The sequence below is a fragment of the Solanum dulcamara genome, chromosome 1 (assembly GCF_947179165.1).
Source record: "Solanum dulcamara chromosome 1, daSolDulc1.2, whole genome shotgun sequence".
Taxonomy (NCBI): Eukaryota; Viridiplantae; Streptophyta; class Magnoliopsida; order Solanales; family Solanaceae; genus Solanum; species Solanum dulcamara.
Genome location: NC_077237.1, coordinates 16,346,498 through 16,352,815, shown reverse-complemented (window position 1 = coordinate 16,352,815; position 6,318 = coordinate 16,346,498). Strand labels below are relative to the sequence as shown.

At 30.5% G+C, this 6,318-nt stretch overlaps 1 non-coding gene across 1 annotated transcript; it reads left to right on the top strand.

The window, feature by feature from the left end:
• Positions 1 to 5,556: 5,556 nt before the first annotated feature.
• TRNAW-CCA (transfer RNA tryptophan (anticodon CCA)) lies at positions 5,557 to 5,628 on the top strand. Its single transcript has one exon. It is a non-coding gene; the product is annotated as a tRNA-Trp (tRNA).
• Positions 5,629 to 6,318: the final 690 nt, after the last annotated feature.

Below are 6,318 nucleotides of genomic sequence, written 5' to 3'. Positions count from 1 at the left end.
TCCACATAGGATTTCTGCCTACTCTAGCAATTCTCAACCTCTCTCTGATTAGTCAAACTTTTTGTATGGCCTCATGAACTGAGTTGGGTTTTATCAAAGTGACCTCACCAACTTCAGACCAATCAATAGGAGACCTACACCTCCTACAATAGAGATCATCAAACGAATTCATCTAAATACTCGAGTGATAACTATTATTATAGGTAAACTCAAGCAACGACAAATGATTATCCAGTTACCCTTTAAGTTAATCACACAAGCTCTCAACCTATCTTCTAAAGTCTGAATAGTCCATTTGGTTTGACCATTAATCTGAGGCTGTTGTACTAAGCTTAACTTGAGTATTAAGACCCTTCTGAAACAATATCCAAAATGAAAAAGTAAACTAAGTACCTCTATATGAAATGATAGACAATTGAACACCATTCAACATAACCAACTCCCGAATGTAAGGTCTCGCATAATCCTCGGCTGAATAAGAAAGTCTTGACAGGAAGAAAATGCGTTGATTAAGCCATTCGGTCTAGAAATACCCAAATCGAATCATGATGATGACGTGTATAAGGTAAATCCATAATGAAATTCATATTCAAATCTTCCTACTTCCAAGTAGAAATGCTAATAGCTTGAGTCAAACCTCTTGGTCTTTTATGCTTAACTTTGACTTATTGGTAATTCAGACTCTTAGGAACTAATTCCTCAATATCTTTCTTCATGTCATTCCACCAATAGACTTTCTAAAAATCAAGGTACATCTTAGTAGATCTCGAGTGAATAGAATATCAAAATTATGAGCTTCTAATAATATATGTTGCCTCAAACCATCAATAGCTGGAACACACAATTGACCTAGATATCGAAGCACGACATTTATCCTTTGGGAGAAAACCTCAATATCTTTATCTGAAACCGCTTTATTCAATTGAATCAAAGTCGGATCACTATTTTATTTTGCCTTCACATTCGATACAAGAGACAATTTTGAGCAATTTTGCAAAATAATATCACCATCCTCAAAATCAACCAAACGCACACCCAAATGTGCTAGTCGGTGCACATCATGAACCAACTCTTTTTTCTCATTGTCAATGTGAGAAACACTATTCATGGACAATCTACTAAGAACAGCAACAATTATATTTGCCTTTTCGGATGGTAAAGAACGCTCAATTCATAATCTTTCAATAATTCAAGTCACCTTCTTTAGCGAAAATTCAATTTTTTTGCTTAAACATGTATTGAAAACTCTTATGATTGGTGAACACATCCACATGAACACCATAGAGATAGTATCTCCATATCTTCAAATCAAACACAATCGCCATCAACTCTAAATCATGAGTCGGTTAATTCTTTTCATAAACTTTAAGTCTCCTAGAAGTATAGACTATCACCTACCATTTTGCATCAAAACACAACCAATACACAAGAATAGTTTGTCCCCCACAAGAACCAGATGAAGTACCCTGCTGAGCATAAAACATGTTCTAACGGAAGTGGCTAAATCATAGAAATCTTTCATAATGAGAATAATTCACTTTGAAGAAACCACATTTTCATAAAAATCATATTGATATTTCATTCAAAAGATTTCTAAAATAATAGTTTCTTCAATTCATTATTCATGCTTAAAGTCTAAAAACCTGATTTCAAAATCAACATATGCATATAGTGTGGGTTCATGTAAAAATTCTTGAAAACATGTAATTAAGATCAAATCATACATAATAAGATCAATAACAAGGAATAAAATAATAATTGATTGAACTCATAACATAATCATAGAAACCCTAGATTTTTAAAAAAAATTATAAAGAGAATTTAAAAATTCTTCGGGACTTCATAGATGAAAAGGGATCCATGGATAAAATTCACATATACCTTGATGAATTCTAACCTTGGAATTGGGAGAGGAGACTTGAATCCTTGAAACCCTAGCTTTCTTGAAGAAGAAGACTTCAGAGAGAAATTCCTTGAGAGCTTTTGGGGTTTTGAGTGAATGGGAGGAAATGGAAGGATTTTGAAGGGTAAAGGTAGTTATAAGGCTTCAAAATAATTTAGAAATGACATAGTTTAGATGTTAGAAGAATAGAAAATGGCTGATATAACCCTGAAAAATAACTATCGAAGGATCTCTACGGACCCCACTACGTCCTGTAGGTCCTCCTATGGACCGTCCATGGTCTCGTGGAAACCCAGTGCAAAAATTCAAGTTTCTGAAGTTTGGTCTACGACCCCACTTTACGGGTCATACATGTGTCTAAGATTCATAGACTCTCTCATCCTGTTCAGCCTTAAAATCCAACTGTCTGAATCTCTTCTATGGGACAACCTACGACCTGTAACCCCCTCCTACGGACTGTAGGACCTCATACGGTCCGTAGATTGGTACGTAGGCACCTATTTGAGACTTAATATTTTTTTCAACTTCAGGACCCCACCTATGACTGCCTTCCTACGAGGCGTAGAACCTTGTATGGTCCGTAGGTCGGCTGGTATAAACTGGCACTAGCAAATTTTCTAAACTTTTTTTTTTCAATCAAACTTTTCAACTTTCGAGGTATTACATGTCAAAACGTCATAACTTATTTAAAACCTTTATAAAAACGTTTCAATATTAAAATTAATCCTTATCATTTATGATAAAAGAATCTTTATTTTTATTTTTTCAATAAATTCTTTCAGATTCTGCATTACTTAACTGTAGAATTTGAAAGATTTCTACACCATTAAATTTGAAAGACACCTATATAAACAGAATACAATATGCATTCACCATCTCATTTTTTTCATGAGCCAACATGAACTTTATACAATATGAATTTGCAGAAGTATATAGCATAGAAAGAATGAGTCCAAGGGAAAAGGCCATAATAATCCAAGATTAGTTTGTAATCTCAAAGCACGAACACTACTACTATCTTGTGTTCTTGTAGAGATGTTGGATTAACAACACATTATATTATTATATGAATAACTCTTCCTTGATCACCTTTCAAGATACCAAACACCATCATATTTGACTGACGTCCGAGGGTGAAACAAGATGAAGAAAAGAAGCAGGAATTGAAACTTTTGAAGAAGTTTTAGCCAAAATATACGGTTAATTTAATAGGTACAATTTTCAACCCAAACTCTTGTATGAATGTTGTAGTTTTTCTTCTTTAGTCCTCCCTTCCTTTTTTCATTAAAATACTTTGAATTTGTATAACAAAAAATGAAAATATTTTAAGAAAGTATTATATTGGGAGATTTTGCATAAAATTAGAGAAGACAAAAGGAAATATATGGAGTTTTGAGAGAGAAAGGAAAATGAAAACAAATAAAGAGGAATAAGAAAAATAGGAAAATAGAGATGTCAAGAAAAAAAACGAAAAGAAAAGGTTCCATATAATATTGCCAAAATTAAAGTTAATATACAAAGAATGATTCATTTATTTTGTTCCATATATAAGTCTTGGTATGTTCCATATGCAGGCACCCTAAATTTATAGAGAATAATGATAAATTATTTAAATGATAGGAGATGTTTTTTTTTAAAAAAAAAAAAGCAAACATAGAGAGGGTATTTAAATTTTAATTCAATACAAGGAGAAAAATAAAGGAAATGACTTCTGATTTGAAAGAAAATTTTGTGAGTAAAAGTGGTAATTAAGAAAGGCACATAATTAACGTGTGAGGAAAAAGGAAAAAGAAACTAAAATGGAAAAGAGAGGCATAAAAATAAAAATAAAAACTGCCGTAAATTTGAATTTGATTTTCTATTAATTTTAAGTTTATTTCATGTTCTATAAAATTCATTTAAAAAAAATATGACTAGATGCATACAAAAATATTAGTAACGACTAAATTCTCAAAAAGTATAATTCACAAAATTGGCAAGCACTTTGTATGTAGCATTATTTATAACAAAATAAATAAAAGATATGGCTGAATACATTAAAAAAATATTACTAAGGACTTAAAAACTAAAATTTGTAGATATTATACTTCACAAATTTGCTAATACTATGTGTGGTATTATATTTATATTTGTAATTCTCTGATGATTTGATGAATGAATTTATTTAGATATCGTGTAGGTTTTATTTTGTAAATTCATTCATGTTTGTAATTTGTATAAAATTAATTTATGAAGGAGTAGTACCTTCTATAGGCAAAAGAAAAAGGGGTTTTATTTATTTTATTGGTAATTTTGTTTTCATTCTTTTCATATTTTTTTTCTATTCTTTTTGTAACTTATGTGTCTTTTGGTCTGATATTTATATTGAATTTCGAATAATTTGAATTCGAGTATTGTAGAATCCATTTAGTATTCTTCAAAAGTTTGTAAGAAAAATGCTTATGCAAGTGTAAAGATATAAGTTCATTCACATCTTTCTGGCTTACACAGATTTTATAGCACATAATTAAAGACAAAACTAAAGGTAAACGTAATAAAAATGCTCATACACTACGTATTCCGTAATATATCTTCTAAATAATTCACATTTATCAATTATCTCAAATATATATTGTTTATATAAAAGTTATTTTATTTTCATAAAAAAGAGGGTATAATAAATTTAAATATATTTTTACAACCGTATGAAGCACGAATAAATTCACTAATTAAAAATGAAAAGCATTTATCATTCGAGCAACTCCCCGGTTACAGAGAATCACTTAGACGAAAAGCTAATCTTCCTATTAAAGTTGAATACTCATAAATAGTATGTATATGACAATTAACAGCCGCAAAAATAAAGTGGAAAAAGATACATTAATTAATTATCCTCTATGCTGATCCTGTTTGTCAACTTAATCTCCAAAATAATCTTTTTAACTCTCAAGGTCATTTTCTTAAGCACTTAAGAATTATTTTATAAGATTTTGCAGATCATTACCTCTCCTTAATTTAAAGGGAAAAAATAAGTTAAAAAGTGAAACTGGCATTTCCATAAATTAATTAAAAGTTGATGGAACTATTTTAACAATTTTAAAAGGAGAACCCTATGAAAATTGATAATTTGAGTGTTCATTCACTGAAAAAATTGTATTTACTTAATTCATCTTTAATATTGTGTCCTCATTCTTCAATTATATGAATTCTATTATATCCACACCACGAATTCCATTCAATTCAATTACAATGGGAAGAAAGATGTTTAAGAAAAAAAAATAGAATAAAGATTAGCAAATAGTTGAATAAATAAGAGTGGCACAATAAATTAGAAAAGTTGCAAATTTAAGTATGTACCAATTTATATATATATGAAATTACTAATTTTTTTTTTAAACAACCGAAGCTCCTAGAGGGGGGCTGGGTCTATTGGTCTAAAATTATTATTCAACTTATTCTACTTTCTTATAACCGTCATATGAGATCAAAAATTTAACCGAAATAAAATTGCTTAATTTCAAATAATATATAGTGAATTTTGACCGTATATACATTAATAAATTACCACGTAGAATTTTATAAGTCTGAGTGTTTGATTTTAAAATTTTAAAAAATAAATCATATTTTTGAAGCGTAGAAAAATAAGTATATCTGTGAGATGAAAGAAACAACAAGGATCCGTGGAGCAATGGTAGCGCGTCTGACTCCAGATCAGAAGGTTGCGTGTTCGATTCACGTCGGGTTCAACTCCCCCGATCCATAAACGGTCCAATTCCTTTTTTTCCTCCAAACATTAGGGAATTCTTTTTATATATTTTTGAGTTACTTCATCTTCTTTTTTTGTTTTGGCCGAGTTGTCTTTAAGTTATCGATTTTAATTGTCTATATTATTGTGTTGAACTTCACCTTGGATAGTCTTAACGGAAGAGGAGTATATTTGAACTAATAGCTTACATCAACCACTCATCGGGGTATTTTTGTAACCGAAAGGTAAATACAAACTATTATCCAAGCATAGGAGCAAATACGGCTCTTTTTTCAATTTTGTTCAACAAAGAGTAGAGAGGCTACCAACATTGCGAACTTTCAAATCCAAACTATGAATCATTAAGTTGATAAAAGTCATATTGTATCAGTTGATAAAAGTCATATTGTATCATCTAGGGAAATTAGGCATCTCAAACTTTAATAAGGAAAAAATCAGGCTTTCATTAAAATGATATTCCTTTCATCCAAATGGCAAGATTTGCTAAATTCCTGATATATACTCACATCTATCTATCTATCTATCTCATAGTTGCTTTGACTTCGGCATGTATGGGATTTTCTATCCTCTATATCATACTTCATACTTGGGATTCACTGAGAGCCAATTACAAGCAATCTTTTTATATGAGTCAGCCACGGTGGATATGGAGTTTTTCTACAAAACCAAC